This window comes from Ambystoma mexicanum, chromosome 4q (genome assembly GCF_040938575.1).
Source record: "Ambystoma mexicanum isolate Mex_15411 chromosome 4q, UKY_AmexF1_1, whole genome shotgun sequence".
Taxonomy (NCBI): domain Eukaryota; kingdom Metazoa; phylum Chordata; class Amphibia; order Caudata; family Ambystomatidae; genus Ambystoma; species Ambystoma mexicanum.
The window spans coordinates 268870845-268891635 of record NC_090928.1 but is presented as its reverse complement, the minus strand read 5'-3'; the positions used below and the strand labels follow the sequence as shown (position 1 = coordinate 268891635).

The 20791-nt window shown below is 47.0% G+C and overlaps 1 protein-coding gene across 1 annotated transcript in view; it reads left to right on the top strand.

Annotated features, from left to right (window-relative positions):
- LOC138467664 (protein unc-93 homolog A-like) overlaps positions 1-20791 on the top strand; it is a 322638-nt gene that overhangs the window by 245787 nt on the left and 56060 nt on the right. The window lies entirely within an intron of this gene.

Genomic DNA, 20791 nt, shown 5'->3' with positions numbered 1-20791 from the left:
GCGACCTGTAAACATTATAAGCAAACAATCTATGAAGCCAAGAGGAATGTAAGCCCTTAAATACAGTCACAGACCAAGCCCCAACATCGTCACTAAGTACACAAGGGTCCTTGCTGGCCGCCTTTTGCCAAACCGTTGTTTCTGCTGTGGTCCATTTCTGTAGGTCTTTCCACCATAGATCAACAGATGGGTTTCCTGTGGATTTCCATGTCATTGCTATTCTGCATTTAGCCAATATGTAGGTTAGGTCATTAATCTTGTTAATGGGTCGCCTATTTTTGGATTGTGGGTAGATGGCCAACGGGCAGGCTGTAGGGGTATGGACACTCAGACTCACATCTCCCTTATTCATTCTGTCTGCAATTTCGCACCAATACAGTTGTATTTTGGGGAAGGCCCAGAACATATGCAACATCCCTGCATTTTCATTACATTTGGGACAATGTTGTTTGCCTGTGCCTTTAAAGCTGGCGATTTTCGGAGGCATTAAATAAGCTTGGTGTGTTACGTATAGTTGAATGAGTTGTAGTTTGGCATTTCTGGAGACGTGTTTATAGTATCGGTGCGCATTCCGCCATTCTGCTTCTTTAAAGGATTTCCTGAGGTCGGACTCCCATTTCCGTTTCACTCCAAGCACCCCAGAGCAGTGATTAGACAGGAGTAAGTCATATAGCCTGGACACTGCATGTCCACCCTCTGAAATATCAAACACTGTTTCTACTGCTTTGTGCATGACTATTTGTTGGTAGAGTACTGGCCACCTTTGCTTTAGTGTGTGTGTCGTGGCCTGATTTAATAGTTACTGTCCTTCACCTATGCCTGTGTGTTCTTTCAGCACTTGGAAGTCCATTAATGTGTCATCTTGCAGCAGGTCCCTGGCAGTAAAAAACCCCAAAGGTTCCCAATTTTTCCTTATGCCTAACTTTGCTTGTCGTCTGTCTGCCAGCACTGACGCCAAAGGGAATTTGAGGTGAAACAGGGTCTAGTTGTCTCCCCAGTGTCACCAGTGTCACCAGGTGTGGTTGTTTTTCTGGGTGGGGGACTGGTATCCATAGTATCTCTTTCAAGTAAACCTGTTTTAGTGCTGGCTGTAACAGGTCTGTGTCAAGAGTTGGCTCATCCGCCAGCCACCCTGTCATGTACTGCAGCTGGCTTGCTAGAATATAGAGTTCAAACTGTGGTACCCTAATCCCTCCCTCCTCATAAGCTCTTTGAAGAGTACTCAAGGCTAGCCTGCATCTTTTGCTCTGCCATAAAAATCATCTACATTCTGAATCTATCATGCCGGAGAAGCATTTGTGTATGTTGTATGGGATGTTTGCAAAGCAATGAAGTAGTATGGGCAGCGCTACCATTTCCAGCAACGCAGCCCTGCCCATTAATGATAGGTGGAATCTCCCCCAGAAGTTCATGGATCCTGTGACGTCTTCCCACGCTTTCTGTGCATTATGTTTGAGCTACATCAGAGGATTGTGATATATAGTTATCCCTAAATATCTGAAGGTATCCGTGTTCCATTTGAGCGGTAGCATGGGGAGCTTGCCTTCCTTATGCTAAGTCAGGCCGGCTAGTGGGGACAGGCAAGGTTTGTCTCGGCTAACCGTGATGCCTGATAGTTCAGCAAAGCTGTCTAAGACATCTAGTAGGTGTTGCAAGTTTGTCTCAGACTGTTGTATATAAAGCAGTATGTCATCCACATACATAGCTATAATATGCTGCTATAGTATGCCTGCCGCCTTGTACTCCTGTCTGAGGAATGCCGCCACCAGCTCCATGGCAAGGATAAAAAGCATCAGGGATAATGGGGACCACTTTCTGGTGCATTTCTCTAGTTCCCATTTGTTCGAATATTGTTGACCTGTTCTTACCCTCGCGGTAAGCTTTGTGTAAAGCAATTGTGTCCTGCAAATAGCCCTTCCCATCTCAAATGCTTTCACTGCATCTAGGGAAGCCACCGCACAATTCTGTACTTCCATCTTTGTGATGTCTATTACATGACACAACCGCCTCAGATCCCATGATGTGTTCCTACCTGGTACACAGCCTGTTTGGTCTGGGTGAATTTATTTCGTTATTACCCTCTTAAGTCTATTTGCCAACAGTTGCATGAGTGTTTTGCTGTCCTGGTTTATTAGGCATAAGGGCATGTATGAGCCACATTCGGTCATGGGTTTGTTGTGCTTGGGCAGGGGTGTAATCACAGCTTCTTTTAGGCTTTTGGGGAGGGAGTCTGTTTCATAGGCTTCTTTAAACATGTCCAGCATTGCCAGATCTCCCGCAAATTCCTTGTAGAATTGACTTGGCAGGCCGTCCATGCCAGGGTTTTTTCCCGAGGGCAGCGCCTTGATCGTGGCTAGGATTTCATCTAGGGTTATGGGTGCATCTAATGCCTCTGCCTCTTCTTCATCTAAACATGGAAGATGTATTAAGTCTAGGGCTTTTTGGAGGTCTGAGTGCTGTGTTGTAATCTCATCTTTGTATGGAGTACTATAGTATTCCTTAAAACTATTGTTTATCTCTGTTTGTGAGAGGCAAGGGAGTCATTGGCTGTTCTGGATGGAGCAAATCATTTCTCTTGGATGGTCACTTTTATACAGCCATGCCAGGAGCCCACCTGGTTTGTCTCCCTCTGCATGTTGTTTCTCAATATATTTTGTGTAACTGAATCTGCCCAGTCTTTCATCACACATCACACACTTCTGTCTCAGTTATATTTCTTTTTGGAGGTCAGTCAGGATTCGATTTGGTATTGTTTTTCTCTATATCTTCTAATTCTGATTCTGATTTAGTTATTTCCCTAGTATTTTCTGCTTGTAGGCTTCCTAACTTGGTAATTGCTTGTCCCCTGACTACCACTCTAAGCGCTTCCCACAATGTACCTGACGATTCCGCACTACCTGAATTGTGTTTGAGGTATTCTCAAATGTTTTCTTTTATGTGCTCTCTAAATTTTACATCTTGTATGGCCTCACTGCTCAGTTTCTAAGTTGGTATGGGTGGTCTAAGGGGAGTAATTTGCCACGTGACAAGTAATGGGGCGTGATCTGACAATGCTCAAGCCTTATATTTTGCTTCTGTGAATTCCCCAATACATGCAGGGATGAGTAATGTGAATAGTCTTTGGTGGTCGGATGTAGTGCACGCCAAATGTCCGTCAGTGAAAAGTGTTTCATTAGTGTGCTAAGAGATTTAGCTGGCGAGGAGGGCTCTGTAACTTTACCGTCCGACCTGTCCATGGCAAGATTCAATGTGCAATTTAGGTCGCCTCCCCATATCACAGTGCTGTTTCTGTATGGGCTGAGCCTAGCATATAAAGACCTAAAAAGGTAGTGGCGTCATGATTCGAGGAGTATGTGTTTATGATGCATACTTCTTTATTTTCTAAGAAACCATGTATAAGTGCCATCCTTCCTTCCTCGTCTATCTTTGTCTGGATAATTCTCAGGGGAACAACTGGCGAGACCCAAATGAGAACCGCCCTAGAGTATGCAGAGTATGTTGATCCCACCATATGTTTTCTCCATTTCTTAGCTAATGTGTCTTGTCTGTTCGCTATGAGATGTGTCTCTTGCAAAAGTGCAATACCCACTTTCTGGCTGCTCAAATATGTCAGTACTCTATTTCGTTTGATGTAACTATTGAGGCCTCGCATGTTCCAGGTCAATATTTTAATGTTTCCCGCCATGGTTATATTTCTTGCATGTCCCCCTCCTGTTTGTGTGTGGTGTGGATACCCTTTTAAGTTTTGAGGATCCTGACCCTGTGTGTTGCCATTTGTGTATTCGGGAGTTACTGGACATCAATAAAGTAATTGCGACCCAACATGTTCCCCTACCGTTCCCTCCCTTCTCCCATATTTCCCCAACTCCCAACACTCTTCCAGCAATTCCTAGCATGCTGAGGCATGCCCACTTTCGCGCCCTTCTTTCTAGGTACTGCTACCCCATGACTGGTGCACAGTGGGTGGGTGCTTTGCAACTAGCACCCAGAAAAACAACTTCGGAGGGATAGCAGCAGTGGGGGTTGCAGGTGCTACCTGTGTGCTGCAGATTTTTCTGCATTTCTCCTGCCTTATGCTGCATCACTTCTTCAAAAACAGCTGTCGGGGCATTACGTCCTATTACCTTCTCCTAGAAGTCTATCCCCTTGTCATGAGGTTCATAGTCGAAGGGTGCTTTCCCTGGCTGAACCTATCTGCTTCTGCTTTCCTCATTCTTTCAGGATACGTTGTGACCTTTATTTCTTCTTCTATGGGTTATTATTGTCTGCTAATGTTGCTATCTTTGCATTATCCATCTAGTCCTGAGCTTCTTCCAGACTGTCGAAAAAAACAGATCTACCATTGTGTAGGACTTTTAGCCTAGCAGGATAAGTTAGCATGTATTTGAGCCCTGCTTTGTGTATTCTATCCTTTGTGGGGCTAAATTGGGCTCTGCGCTTCTGTACTTGGAGGGTGTAATCCAGGTACACTGCCAGTTTAGCTGATGCTTTGTATTCTGCCTCTCATTCTGGAAAATGGCAATATTTTCTTTGTAGTACATTATTTTGGCAATAATTGGTCTGGGTGGCGCACCTGGCGGGGATCTTTTGGGTAGTGATCTGTGTGCTTCTTCAACTATAAAGCCTTGTGTGAGGTTTCCTGGGCCAACCTTCTGTACAAGCAAGTTTTCAATGTAGGTTGCGGGGTCCGTGCCTACCATTCCCTCCGAGAGCCCCAAAGTTCTGATGTTGTTTCTGCAGGCTCTACTTTTGACATCCTCGGCTCTTTCTTCTAGCATCTTCACCTTAGATTGCAGTGCTCTTACGTCTGACTGCGTTTAATATATGTTTGTGGTATTTTCTGTCATCTGTGCTTCTATTTTACTCATTCTGTCCGCCAACGCGCAAGGGTCCTGTCTTAGGAGGCCTGCGTCTATTATTACTGCGTATATTTTTTGTTCCAACGCTAATTGCGGGGCAGCTATGGCTGTGAGTATATGCTGTTCTTCTCTGCTTTGCTCCCGGTGTGAGCCAGGTGTGAGTGTGTTGTCAGCGTTTTCCTGTGTATGAGCGTTATAGGTTTCCATGGTGGTCGGTTTCCCCTTGCTGCACTTATTGGACATCTGGGGAATCTTCTTTATGTCTACCGACCAGGGCCCACAGAGTGCGTGTTCCTATATTTTGCTGTGTGCCACCTGATGTCCGGCGCTCACGAGCACGTGTTTCGCCTCTGGATTTCCTTGGGGTGTATTAGGTCGGTCCCTGGAAACCAATCTTATTCACAACATGCCTTGTAATCCTGCTATGTCGCCGGGGAGGGGAGGATCAGGCTTATACCTTCCAGAGTCAGAGTCTGTGGCTCTGCTGTCCTTGACGCCTTGATCTTCTCTAGCCCAGAGCGTATTCAGGAGCACCCGTAACAAGTGTTTCTATTTGTGAGGCTCTTTCTATTGTGTGCCATGTGGGGGGTTTTCTGTGTTTCATCTACAGCCCTGTCTGCCCTTCGATGTTGGTTGCCATCAGTTGGTCTCCCAGTGATTACCTTGTCCCTGGGGGCAGTTCACTCCCCAATTCTGGGTCATTGTGGCCTTGCTTGGGTCTCTGTGCACCCTGCTTCTCATGCGTCTTAGGCAGCCTGTGGGCCTGATCTTGTGTGGCTGGGCTGCGTTCATGTCCCAGGTGGTACCCCCCCAACCACAGGCTTCTTGCCTTATCCTGCGTTGCTCACAGGTGAGGCGCTTCACTTAAGGGGTTGTCCGCGCAGCTTCCCAGCTATGCGCTGCCTGTGTCAGCAGGGCTCTGTACATCTGCCAGCCGGTGCTGTGTTCTACTTAATTGCCTCTGCTTTTGGTACTGCACCAAGTTTGCACCTATGTTGCTGAGGGAGCCGTAGCCCTCGCAGGACGCGCTGTGTTCCGACGGGTTCATGCTGTGCAGTGCGCACCCGACAAACTAATCTTCTCCTCGCAGGGCTCTTGCTTCCTACCAGTCACGGTCTGTTAATTATCGCCTCTGCGCACCGATCACCATTGTGGATTCTCGTCTCCTCTCTGAGCCTTGGAAACGGGAGGCAAATAACTGCTTTCCTCATTTCAGTTCTTGTTGCGGATGCTGTCGAACGTTCTGGGAATATTTATGAGCTTAAATCGTCGTTTCTTGTGACACTGTGTGGTTCTGCTGCTTTAACTTGTGGATTACTGTCGGATCAGGCAGGAGCTGGCGGATTTCCCTCTGTACTGCATGGCTGCTGGCCACGCCCACTCCCACAAAACAATGTATTCATATCTTCAACTGGTATGTTGGATTGACTTGTTCTAAAATGAGATTCTTTTTCCTGAGCATGTTAGCCATTCCCACTGCACTCATGTAAGATGCCGCTGTAACTGTTTCACCATTTTGGACTTGTATCAGACTTCCTTCTATACACCTCCTGCCTACAACTGCTGTACAATGAGGATTTGCTCAGGCTGTATGGTCAGTGTATCACTGGTGAGGACACCAGCAGTCTATTTTACCTGACTCTAATGAAATTCTGTTTAGTCACTGGGCCACTGCTGCAACTTTCACAGCTAACTGTTTGCCATATTGATTGTGTCAAGAGTGCTTTCGGTAATGACCTTACATGATGCGGTTTAACCTTTTGAAATCCACTCTGCTTCTATGCTCATATTTCCAATAAAGTTGTGACAAATTAAAGTCCCATTCTCATGGACAGTTATCTTGGGTGGTGTCAACTGTACTTCGGCTGTATCAAGGCCCTAAATCAATGTACCCTACATATATGCATGTCCACAACATTTCACACATTAAGATCCAGTTATCAGAGCAGTAACTAAGAGTTTTAACTCTATCAGTTCATAATTCATTCCATTTGTTCAAAGGTCTAGTCTAGCATTTGGAAATTATTTATCTAGAAGGAGATGGGATAACCCAAAAAGAATCATTAGGAAAGGTTGTCTGGATATCAGAGGAGTATTCCTAATTGGAGGTATAGCCAGAAAGATCTGATATGCTGTGGCAGTGAAAGAGTTGCCTGAATGCTTGCAAACCAAGAGTAATGCATGAAGACTCCTATTAGGGACAGCGAGCATGTTATTAATAATGGGAGATTCATTGGTGGTCCTAGATGCGAGTGGGTGTGAGTTTGCTGCATCAGGTCTATGTGGATGGCCCATTGCTGAGTTTCGGGTACTTGAGATATAAGTACAGGCTCAGGAAAATAGAAATGAGGTGATACAGCCTTCAGAAGATAGTCTGAACCCCTTCAGGGGCAAGGAGCAAGATCTTTCCATCACCACATCAACACTGCATCAAATTCCGCCCGAGGTTTATGCCGAGGACAAGTCCTTAAAATGAAAGTGGGGGGACTCATCAACCCTCACAATGGGGATTCGGCAGCGGAAAATGGGATGTGACATCTCTATGAATTAGCATATCAAGGTGAAATATGCACATTTCATTCAGTTGGCTTTGCATACCCACGCATATTACACAGGACGGAGGCCATTTGCCTTTAATAAAATTAACACACACACAACCGAGAGAGAATATTTTCCTCTAATAGTGTTTTTGAAAACGTTAAACGGTGTGCATGGTTTAAACTCCAAGAACTATTACAAATGTTTTCCCTGAAACTTGCAGTACAGAAATGGGACATTTCACCTTTAGTTGTTGGTTATTTTTCATCAAGTTATACAGTGCAATGGTGAAGTGTCCAGCCTGCAAACCTGAGGACTGATGTTCGATCCTAGAGGTCGCCTTTAATTCATAAACTCAAAGAGGACATTTAATGTTACTCATTTTAGCTGGGGGGGCCTGAGTCCACCCTCTGAAAAAAGTGGGAGTCCACCCATGTGTAGCCTCGACTTGAGCAATGGGTTTATGTCACTAACAATAATTTGAAGTTATGAAGAACCTGGTCTGGCAAACTCGGATCAGACATACCAGAGCAGGACCAGAACCACCATTTATTTATTTGTATTTGTAGAGCGCACGAGCAGCCCAAAGGCATTGAGACGCTGTTACAGGAAATTGTACGTAAGCTTGATTCAAGGGTTACATAGGACAACAAAAAGGTCTCTTGGTTGCAAATACGTTGGTAATAAACAGAGGAGAAAGGACAGGTTTCATAATTAGCATATAATACCTTACATTAATTCGGGAGATCGTTCTTAGAGGGTGCTAGCATCCGGCCACAATACGGCGAGATGAGCAGATAGGTGCCGGTACAGAGTCAAACAATCAGACAAATAGCCACGTTTTAATAGCTTTGCAGAAGGCTAAATGAGAGTCAATCATCGGAAGGTGTGTGGGAAGAGAATTCCAGTGTGAAGTGGCCATAGTAGGGAAGCTGGTGCCACCGGCACAGACTCTCTGTGTCTTGGCAGTGGCGATCATGTTAGTGTAAACCTTTCTCACAGGCCTAGAGGAGGTAAGCTTGGCTATTCTTTGGACCATGGACTTCACACTGAGGTACTCCCAACTAAGGTTCTTCATCACTCATATATTGTCACTTACCAGAATGTTTAGGGATCCCATAATTGTAGCGTTGTGATGCTAGTGCTACGAGCCCCCCCCCGTGGACCCTGTCTCATATATTTTATGACCTTAACAAAGTGTTGCAACACTAGAGAGATATTTTTGTATGGATAGATCTCTTTATGAGCTTGAAGAAATAGTCCTACTGGCACTGGACTCCCAAATTGGCATATGGGTTGCGTGGGGAAGGGGTTTCCTGTGAGGGTAAAATGGTTAATGAAAAGTAGGTAGAAACTCATGATAGATGCCTGGCTGTTTGTCAGGATAGCTGAAGCGCAACATGCTTGCCTTTTGAACAAGGCAATACAGGTCATCATGAGTTTGAAACTCCAGTTGGGTCAACTCAGCCTTTCACCCTCCAACCTGCAGATCAATACATTTATTACCAGATTGTTAGTAATAATGATGGCAATGTCTTGGAAATCAGATACGGTTCACAAATCTCAGGTGAGGTTAGTTCGGCAAATCTTTCGCACCAGCACTATTGGGTAACATTGACTAGAAGAACATACCGATGCCATGAGATCCCAGACTTGATTACCCAATCCCCTCATCAAGTGTTTTTATAGCCTTTTAGTACATCAACTGCATTATAATGATATGACGATGTGATTACCTCGCCAAGGAGGGTTCCAGTTCCCCAAATTAACAAATAACCTTTTATGTGGAGCTAGAAAATTGTAGACACTCAAGGTATTTTTCCAATTTTCAGCAGTTAAACAAAACCAGATAGGCACCTTTCATATAATTAAGACTTTAACTCCTCTATCAGTATTCATTTGAAGTAACTTTTAAGTGTGAAACAGGACTTTTGGCAGCGAAAGACAGCAGAATACAAAAGTGGAAACAAACACATCATTAATTCCAAGTTTCATTTCTCCATCCTAAATGAGGACCTATAATTCAAATTGGATTATTTTCCTAAACTGCATTGAGTAGTGCTGAAAATAAGGGCCTAGTCTTTCTGGAATCAGCATACTCTCCCCATTTACACTTAAATTCCATGGCAATTACGTTTCCCATCAACAGTTTCTAGGCATTCATTGCCATTTTTCCTGTGCAATAACAAGTAACATTAGTGACCATGCACTCTAAAACTGGAATCCTGGCGATAGCTGTGCTTTGTAAAAAGCACCTTCATTATTATCATACTACTCTGGCAACTTCTGAAAAGGTCCAGTTCAGGAAGCTTAAATGTGAGAGCACCTGGAATTGGTTTGTGAGATGTTGCCTCTGCTGCATCATTCCGGATATCCACCCTGGATGAGAAATACCCTTGAACCTCTGCCCCATTTATGATATGATTGGTTATTTATAATTCGCTTAATAATACCCAGAAGTTTCTAAGCACGACCCAGGGATTGAACCTGTGTTGCTTCCTGTCGTCTTGCTTCCGAGGCGAGCACGTTGCCCCTGAGCTATCCTCTTGAGACTTTGCCTTTTCTCGTGGGACATATACGTTCATGTAGGTCAAAATGGTTATGTCAATTTCCCAACTGTCTTTTCTTATATTCCCCGTTCCCCTCCCCCTACGTGGAACATACGTCATTAGACAGTGCAACGTAGGGATGGATAAGTTCACTGTTGATGCAAAGCTACATTAATATGAATGTATTGCAACTAAGAAACTTGCATTCGGTTGGCCCTAGTATTTGATGTTTTGTTTGATGAAAATGGCAATAAACAAAGAGTTAAAAATAGGTCCCGTTAAAAGTAAGGGAGACAAAAATAATTTCAATTATTAACAATTTCAATTATAAAAAAGATGAAAAGCAAATGTGAGCCATGCATGGATGCGCGGTCAGAACGTTTCAAAATGGTTGTGTTGTACTTAAAATATCCATCACTGCAAATAAGGGGCTCTTCTGGCATCAATCGATTTGACAGGTGCACATTTTAAGAGAACGTAGAAATAAATCCAGATTCGTTTGGAAACAGAACATTGTAAATGTAAGATTGTACATTTTGGCCCTGAGTCAGTGACATGTTTGCTTACAAAATGCTTTGCACGCAGTAATAACGGCATCGAAAAGAAATGGGCTTCGTATGCAACCAGGTAAGCACTTAGCTGAAGCACCCACAGTGGAGGTAGCAAAGCAGCACTTTGAAAGGGTGTGCAATCATTAATACTAGTGGCCATGGAAAGTAAACAAGAAGTGATGTCTGATCCCTAAAACAACACTGTGGGGCTGATTCATGGAATAATTTGCGGGGAAAAGAGGGTACTTGCGTGCCAAACTGCACGCAAATCCGCGTCCATCAATTAATGGAATCAAATGCGTGGTACTTTTCCAGAACTTGCGTGGAGTTCGTGCAGGCTCAGCACGACTCTGCAAGGTGTCGAGGGCCTTGCGTGAGACTCCACGCAGAGCGTGGGTGTGGCTTGCACAGAGGGCTGGAAAGGGGCAGAACACCAAAATGGGGAAGAACTTGCTCAAAAATGGGCATTCCGAGGGACGGCCTGCAGGCTCACATTGCGCGGCACGAGACGTATTCATGGATTCAATAGCGCAAACTCTCGGCTGGGAAATGGCCATGCAAGTCCTTCATACTATACGCCACCCGAAGGCAGGTGTAAGTACACTTGCACCTAGGAATCACAGCATGGAGGTGGGGTTGCATGTCGGATATAGGGGTGTGTGTACACAACCGGGGTTCCGATGTAATTTAGGGGTGCACATATGCAGTTTATAGGGGTGCAGGAACGGTTTACGGGGTTCACACGCAGATAACCCGAGTAATTACCGAGTTACGATTTTTTACATGCATGTTGTCGGGGTGCCGGATACAGTTACGGGGGACCCTGCGCATGGTCTCTGAGATACAGGCCTGCTTGTGGGAGACCCCATGCACTGATTGAAGGAAGAGTGTGTTCGCGACCCGGTGGAGGGCGCAAAGGTAGCTGTTCTGGCTGTTTATGCTTTGAGAGCGGGCATGTCGTGGGCATTCCAGCCACGACTTGCAATTACGGTAACTTTGCGCTGTAAATTCCATGAATACGCTCAGTGTCCCTCGCGGCACGTGGCCCTTGCAGGATTTCTGCGCACATTTCGATGATTCGGGCCCTATATTTTCGGGGAGCAATATTTGTTGCGAAAGAAGGGACATTGTTTCCTTGTTTAAAGTCAGGGGACTACCACCTGCACATCCCTCTAACCACGCCTTCCACATTCAGCATGTGCATCTGTCAGCAGCCTTAATACCTGGAAGTAATCAACATTTATGGGAGTAGCTTCAATCAATTCTCCAAAGGTATTTAGCTTTAGATCAGAGATGACACTAGACACCTAGAAATTTACATTCCTTTTTAGTTTGGCTCTCCGGTGGTGCATAAGCGCCAACTTTAATCAGAAACTATTGCATTGGAGTACAGAAACGAGTAAAATGACATGTAAAGAGGAACACAAAGCTTGAGCGATCTTTGAAATTCCAAGAGCTCATTAAGCGGTTTGTCTCAATATCTCTTCCTGTAGGTGAGATCTGGGGTTACCCAGCTTACACCCCCTTAAAGGCAGTGGAAGGTCTCTGTGGTGCTGCCCCTTGAAGGGCCGCGCACGTGGCGGCGTGACGTTGCACGCTGCTGCATGCAGTATAAATAATCGGGGCGTTCCTGGCGGCGGCAGTGTGACCGGGAAGCCCGAGCAGCACAGACGCGTGTGTGTGAGTCTGTGTGGGCTGGGGGTTACGGGTATCGCTGGGGGTCAGGACAAACCCCCAACAGTGGTGACGAGTGGGGGATGATGCCTGGGCCCGGCGGTGATGGAATCTTCAATTTGTTTCCCTGAAGCGGAATCATCTTGATGAGAGTTCGTTTCATGTCGTAGGCCGTGCCTCACCCACGCGGCTGGCGACCATTTTGGATTTCGGCTGTGGAACTTCACTGAGCTCCGGTTTGGGCGGTGAGTGGCATCCAGGCCAAATTTTTGGACGCACTGCTAGCAGACAATTATACTTTTTTTTGGGTCTCTTACGTCGAGTGGAAGCGAGGAGGAGGGCTACAATGGCTGGGCCTGCATAGCCCAAATCTTTTCCTCAACTCAATTTTCTGAACATCTGTGCCTACAAGGTGTTGCTGCTGCTGGGGTTTTGGTTACTTTATCATCCCCTTCATCATCAGGCTGGAGAGGTCTTCTTCTTCACCCTCTTCATCATCAGTGAAGACTGCTGCAGCTGTGGACCTTCCATTTCTCTTCATCCTGTTCATCATCATGTCCAGCTGCTGTGTCTGCGCATGAGGCAGTCTGTGGAGGGAGATTCTCTGCCATCATCATCTTCGCCCCCAGGTTGGACATTTAATTTTGCCTGGGTGTGTGTCAGGACTGTGTTGTGGTGGTGGGAGTTGAGTTGCGGCTCCCAAATTCCACGCTGGGGGTGCCTGTGCGCTCAAGCCAATGAGCAGGGCTGGTGGTCAAGACGGTGGGCTGCCAGCAGTTCAGCAGCCTCCCCAGGACGGCGGACAAGCAGCAAATCAACAGCAGCCTCCTCAGGCTCAAGCAGGAGGTCAGGCTCCATTGCCCCAGGCGCTGGCAGTGGTGCAACCGGTTGCTCAGCCAGGACTTCCCGTCATGGCTCAAGCACGAGCCCATGCGGCCCTGCAGCCCATCCCTGAGTTTGACGTATCGGGCCCGCCATCCAGCCTTGGGCCCAGATGGAAGAAGTGGGTTGACCGCCTCGATATGTACTTTAGGGCCGCACAGGTGACGGATGATGACAGCAGGCTGGCAGCCATGCTGTATTCGGCAGGACCTTTGGTCCAGGAGATATTTGAGTCGCTTCCACCAGGGGATGGCTCCTATGCGGTGGCAAAGACTGCACTCTAGGCTCACTTTCTGCCCCTTGCCAACTCAGACTATGAAAGATTTGTGATACTGTCTGCAAGGCAAAAGGAGGATGAGACTTTGGACACCTTTTATGGACGCCTATGGCGCCTGTCGCTGGCATGTGCGTGGGGCGATGCAGAGGACATAAGAACCATGCTCATCCAGGCGTGCTCTTCAGGTAAACTCAGAAGACAAGTCCTAAGAGAGCCGGGCACCACACTGCCCTGCATCCTGGAGCTGGGGCGGTGCCACGAGGTGTTTGAGGCTCGGGCAGCTAGGATGGAAGCTGGGTCCCGCTCAGTCAAGACAGAGGAGGTGTGTGCCATGTGGCGAGGTGGAAGAGGCATCAGAAGACCTGGTGCTGGGCCCCGTGACAGGGCTGGAAGAGCTGGCGAATCTTGCCAGAAGTGTGGGTACGATCTTCCTCACATGACTGAGTGCCCGGCGGCTGGAAGGACATGTGGTAGGTGTAGGCTGTCCGATCAATTCTCTCAGGTGTGCAAGGCAGCCCTGCCCGTGATGGTGTCTAGAGGCCCGGCCCGGTCCGGGTTCCTGCACCAGAATCGCCCACCTAATGTGGCCCAGTTGGACCAGAGCGAGGAGGATACCCCAGTGGAGGAGGCAGACGAAGAGGAGGAAGAGAACATTTTCTTCATCTCCAGTGTGGGGGCCCTAAAAGGGAAGAGCAGGAGACAGCCGAGGTGTGTGGTGGAGGTCAATAAGTCGCCAGTCCTAGTAGATACGGGAGCGTCAGTAAACGTGATGGCACGTGGGCATTGCGACGCCATGGATGCGCCCCCAAGCTAGTCACACAGAAAGCTCGCATATTTGCATTCGGGGGGCTGTACCCATTCCGCTGGATGGTGCCTTCGTGGCGAAGGTGGAGCATGATGGCTCGCAGATCACGGCCCGGGATTCTTCGTGACGCCAGTAAGCACGAACACTCTGTTGAGCTGTGCAGCAGCCGGGGCCCTCTGCATTGTCAGTTTTGCTTACTCGGTGTAAACAATGTTTGTGGTTGTCGGTGCACACTAATAGATCAAGGTCCTTAACCCTTTAAGTGCCATGGGTATTTCTCCCCAGTGCCAGAGCCTTTTTTGGTGATTTTGGTATGTGGCCATTCAATGGCTTGTAACTTTTTTGTTACATGAGATATCTCAGCCAAATGTGGCTCCTTTTTTTCCCACATGTAGGCGGTCGTAACGCCACCCAGGAATCCCAGGTTGCTGTAGGGGGGTGAGAGAAAATAAGGAAAAAGTGCGAAAATTTTGGGTTTTTTCAAAAAATGCCAATAAAATGATGTACAAAGAAGCCTGTGGTTTTTTTCCTTGTAAGAGCTAGGAACAAATGGTTTGCTGTGCTGAGTTCCCCAATGTGTTGACTTTCAGGAACAGGTTGAGGGGAAATGGAAAAAAAATATTTTGATGGGGTTATCAACCGTTTTGTGAGAGGTAGGCGATTTTTGCCATTTTTGCCAATTGGACATGCATGGACGGAATGGAAGAAAAGGGCAGGAAAGCCAAATTGGAGGACAGCAAGGCATATATTTCTGAAAAGTAGACAAAATTCCAAGTTTTGGAAGGGGTGATTTGCATAGGTCAGACAACAACTAGGTAGGGGAAACTGCCATTGAATGGGGGAAAAGCGGGAAAATGACTGAAAAAAAAGGTATGTGTTGGACATGGTTGGCTTGGTACGGCAATGGCTTCTATGAATTTTGAGAAAAGCAATGCTCCGCTACATTCCCCCGACTCTTGCAGTTAGGAGAGCATACCATTTTTGTAGTGTTTTTACAAAACAAGCAATACCACAAGCCAAACACTGAGCCATGGTACACAGGAGTTTTACGCTCACGGCCTGACCAGACACACTTAGCATGTGTAAATTGGGAAAACCAATGTGGTGAGGAACGGCAGCCATACATTTCTTGAAACAGCACAGGCAGACCATTTCAAGGGTAGGTGACTTGTGCAGGTTACAAAAGTGTATGGTGGCTAAAGCAGCGACTAAATGTAGGTCACATTTGGGAAAAGAAAGGGTTGTGAGACAAAGGGCACCAGCAAATGGGTCACAACGTTATGAAAACCACACAAACACAACACATGGCCTACCGTCCCGCGTTACCACAGGTGCCCCGATGAAAACGGTACCTCACATGTGTGGGTGCACCTACCTGGCCGCCAAGGGGAAAGCCTAAAACACAAGTAACCCCAAGTCTGTTTTCAGAGGGAAATCTGAGACATTCTGCCGACCGGCACAACGTACAGATATGGGCCTCAGGTGTCCAAGCCACCGAGGAAAACAGGGAACCCCATGCATTTCCGAAAAGAGGACACCCGTGGGAATCCGCAGAGGTACGATTTGGGCACATCGCCCCAGAATTTTTTACCCAGACACCCCTGCAAAGTCCGAAATGTGGGGAAAAAAACGCTTTTTCCGCACATTTCGCTCGACGCACCCATCGAAACACGCCCCCAACAACACATGGCCTACCGTCAGGCGTTCCCACAGGTGTCCCGATGAAAACGGTACCTCACATGTGTGGGTGCACCTACCTGGCTGCCAAGGGGAAAGCCTAAAACACAAGTAACCCCAAGTCTGTTTTCAGAGGGAAATCTCAGACATTCTGCCGACCGGCACAACGTACAGATATGGGCCTCGGGTGTCCAAGCCACCGAGGAAAACAGGGAACCCCATGCATTTCCGAAAAGAGGACACCCGTGGGAATCCGCAGAGGTATGATTTGGGCACATCGCCCCAGAATTTTTTACCCAGACACCCCTGCAAAGTCCGAAATGTGGGGAAAAAAACGCTTTTTCCGCACATTTCGCTCAACGCACCCATCGAAACATGCCCCCAACAACACATGGCCTACCGTCACGCGTTCCCACAGGTGTCCCAATGAAAATGGTACTTCACATGTGTGGGTGCACCTACCTGGCCGCCAAGGGGAAAGCCTAAAACACAAGTAACCCCAAGTCTGTTTTCAGAGGGAAATCTGAGACATTCTGCCGACCGGCACAACGTACAGATATGGGCCCTCTCCTCACCCACACCGAACGGAGGGGGGGCACATCATGCAGTCCTTCCTAGGAGGCTCAGGGAGGGCTGCATGAGGTGTCCCCCCCAGCCATTTGAGGTGGGGGGGAGAGGGCCACCACAAAAGGTGGGGCAGGACCCCCAATAGATGGGGCAGTAGGGTTTGGGCACCCCAGGGCCAGATTGACACACTAATGTGGCCATCTGTGCCAAGCGAAGTTGGGTAAACAAAAAAAAGAATACAAAATTGTAGGCTGCTTTTTAGGGGGGGCTAAGGGGCACCCTAAATTAGCAGCGAATGTTGTACTGCAACGGGGGGTTGCACTCTCCCCCCCCAACCCCAAATGGAGGTCCCCACCTCATGCATCCCTCCCTGGCGTCAGATAGGGGAGGCCCCACCTCATGCATCCCTCCCTGGGGTCAGATGCCCCTTCCTAGGAGCAGATATCTGCCCCCGGGAGGGTTACAAGGGGTGCCCCCCTTTCTACTTTGGTTGGGGGGCGGGGACCACCCCCCCTTCAATCAGTAAAAAATCCATGGTGGCTAGTGGCCCCCCAAACCTCCCCTACCCCCACCCCCTTTTCCCATATATATATATTTTTTTTTTACATTCCCTGGGGGCAGATGGTCAGCCATCTGCCCCCAGGGTTCATGTGCATGTGCCCCCCATGCTTTGGGGGCCGGGGGGGGGAGGGCTGCTTACTTGAAGCAGCCCCCCCCAACTCACAAACAAATCAATGGTGGTCCAGTGGGTTGCTGGTCACGGATCAGCAATGCTGATTTCAGTGGTGTCCTTGGAAAGGGGAGAACGTCCCCTTTCCAGGGACACCACTTTTTGTCATATCCCTGGTGGTCTAGTGGGCCCCAGAGCCCCAAACCCCCTCCCACCTCCCCCCATCCCTCGAATTTTTTTTTTTTTCTTTTCCCACCCCTGGGGGCAGTGATCATCTGCCCCCAGGGGTCTCTGGCGTTGTGGCCCCATGCTTTGGGGCCACGGGTGAAGGGGGCCGCTCACCTAGTAAGCGCCCCTCCCCTCCCCCAGCGTCACAATCGGATGTTTTGATCCGGTGTGGCATTGCTGCCCGCGGATCGCGTGCCCTGCGCCCGATCCGCGGGCAGCAATGCCACACAATGGGTATCGCTGGAAAGGGGAGAATCTCCCCTTTCCAGCGATACCCGCCTCGATCTCCGGCTTGAAATACAGCCGGAGATCGAGGCAGAGCAAGAAGGTCGCTTACCTTCTCTCTTCCCCGCAGCAGCCGAAAATGGCTGCTGCGGGGAATTTACTTTCAGTTTCACGCCGACGTGCATCACGAACGCCGACGTGAAATTGAAGGTAATCCAGCCCCCTGGCAGTGAGGGGGGACCTCCCCCTCACATAGCCCAGGGGTTGGATTACAGTTTTGCTCGATCCCTGCAACGCAGGGATCGAGCAAAACAGAGTGCCTAAACCGACGAGCCGGCTCGTCGGTGGCAACCTGGAGCGCATGCCACCGACGAGCTGGCTCGTCGATGGCACTTAAGGGGTAAATCAATTGTTAATTATTACAGTTTTTTAGAATCTTAAGGTGCGGGGGAGAAAAAATGGTCTTTGCACAAGACCAATGTTGCTGAAAGTAGAAAGAATGAGAGGATCCAAATTGGGAGCCCTCCCGTCCCCTGCACACCATATAATGTTGTCAATAAAGACATTTAGTGAATTGCATTCAATTTCACAGATACGGAATGTTCAATTCTGGTAAATGATACTCTCAAATACGAAAAGGTAGAAACATTTAATTCAAAAGAACAGAAAAAAATATAATTCAATGATTGCAGTTGACTGTAGGTCAATTGGCATAAAATGCAAAGGAAAACAAGGAAAGATATCCACAAATTAAACTGTGCTTGGCTGACGCGTTTCGAGGTAATTCCCTCTTCTTCTTGAGCCTAGTAACACTGTGACACAGTTGAGGTAGTTAGCAGAAAAAAAAGGGGGGGGAGAGAAAAAGTAACTATTGTTGGTATATTTTCCATAATTGTGTATAGCTAACATTACGAAACACATGTTAAGAGACATTGAACAGCAGTAGTGATTGTCTAGCAACAATACAAAGTATTGAGATGGTTATCATATGGCATGCTGTTCATTCAATACGACGTTCATGGTAAGGACAAGCATCATGTGATTACAAGACACTGTTTCAATATAAGCGGACCCGGTGAGCACCAATTAGAGAGAACATTAGTTAGCTGGGTGGTAATAGTGGCATTAAATTAGTGCGGTATCTATAGGAAAGATCACTTGACAGAAAACAACCTACTAATAAAGGTTAAAGGATTAGAAGTGTGAGGAAGTGAAATATGTATTTATATATGTTTAAATTAGTTCTAGAGAGGCAGTAACTCATCAGGCCGATAGTTGTATGGTAAAAAACTAGGTTTAATAACTCACATGTCTCAAGAGATGGATAGTAGTGTCTATCTCTTGTCGTGAGGCGGAGCAATCCTTGCATCGAAGCGAATAAAAAACCAATGTATTCAACTGTGTTAGGTAAACCTAACTACTTCTGTAAAGGTGCAAAAATAAAGAAAAGGATCCATTTCAACTGACGGCTATTAAGTGACTGATCGGTGTATACTAATACATAATACTGCCACGACTGGTGTTATCAACTTTTGGTTTAAATGTTGTATTCTTTTGTTGAACTGTTCAGAACCAACCTCCTGAGTGGGTGGTAAAGATTGATTGGGCTGCTGATTCATTTTTGGGATTGCTAAAATTAAGCAACTCACTTCTGTTCCAAATAGCCCGAGATATCAGGCCAAAGAATTGTTTTGTCCTGCTTTTCTTGAATCTCTGTGGTTATAGTTACAACAGCGGGGGTACTCTTCTAGTTTTTATAGTCTTAGTATTTGGCCTAGTACCCTTCCTGAAAGGCCTCTCCCTATTAACCCCCTCCAGGGGTTTACCTGTTACTGTTTACGGGCAACCTTGTTGCTTAGGATGTTATCTTATCTAGAGAGGACTAGGATTAAATCCTCATCATTCCCTTTGTTGTCCATCAAATCCAAATCCACAGTTTATGTTCTCTCCCAAGTCTAAGACTGCTTGGTCTCCCACCCCATTGGATACGTTAAATCCCTGATTAACTCCCTCCCGCTGCACTTTCCCTATCCCCCTATCACACCCCCAGGGATGGCGGAAAGTGCAACACTAAGTTTCACAGATCAACAGATCCTAGACACTATTGGTGGCCCTTCTCTCTACGCCCCTTTGGGTGACAATTCCCTCCCTCTCCCAGGAGGAACTAATACAGGTGACAACATTCTACGACTGAAGAAAAAGTGCTTTTGCACAGAACTCCACGCTCATTTTCTGAGAGAATATTTGAGAGCCAGCATTATTCCTAGTGGTCTGATCGTCAGAAATACTCCTTGCCTCTTCTTAGACGATAAAGAATACGTGACGAACTTCAGCTATGTAGCAACCAAGTGCAGCCGTGACCTCATGGTATTAACAATTAATACTGCACAACAAATTGCCACAAGAATTCAAAAAGACCTTGATCTTGAAGAAACCACTTTCGCAACCAACGCAGCAATAATCAACGCTAACAACCTGTTGACAGACATCAATAAATAATTTGATGATTTTAAGACTGCAACACTAAATCATAAAACTAAGAAACTCCATAAAGATATCAAAGAGTTTAATTTGGAAGTCGTTTATCCATATATCTCTGATAATGATATCAATGATCTAAATCAGGGCCTACCACAAGGCAACCGAAGGAATCGCAGAAGAGGGGTAGCATTTTCAGGGTCCAGCAGCGGATCATCGTCTGACGATCAACCCCGCCAACAACCAAGACAACAAGGTCCACCACCGGCGAACTTTGGTTATCCAGGCCCATCACCATTTTTTTTCTTTTTTAGGAGGAGGAGGCTTTGGCAACCCCCAAATGGGCTCACCACAATGGGGGTTCCAGCCCAGAGGAGGAGGAACAAATCAACGCCCCCAACGACAGAGATATTAAGCGCATCAGAAGATTCTGAAACAATTCCAATTTTCAATCTGGCTAAGATCGCGCTCTCTAAAGCAGAAACCTCATTGCTCACAAAAGGCTTGTCATGTGTGCCAACAGCCCAAACGGATTGGTAGGACACCGAAATGGAGATCCGCACCTTCCTAAGAAAAGTGAGATTGAGAACCTTCTTCAATGAACACAACTTGGAAGAAGAAGAAACAGAAGAAGATTCAGGCTTACACAACCCGTCGACTTTTACCCCCTCCGATGGCCAAATTCCAAATGAACTTCTCACCTTCGAACGATGTGTCCTGAACGATTTTGATCGCCTACGGAAGAATACCAGCAAAATCAAACATAACCTATCTCTTGCTGAGAAACAGGCACCAACATCGCTACAAAATA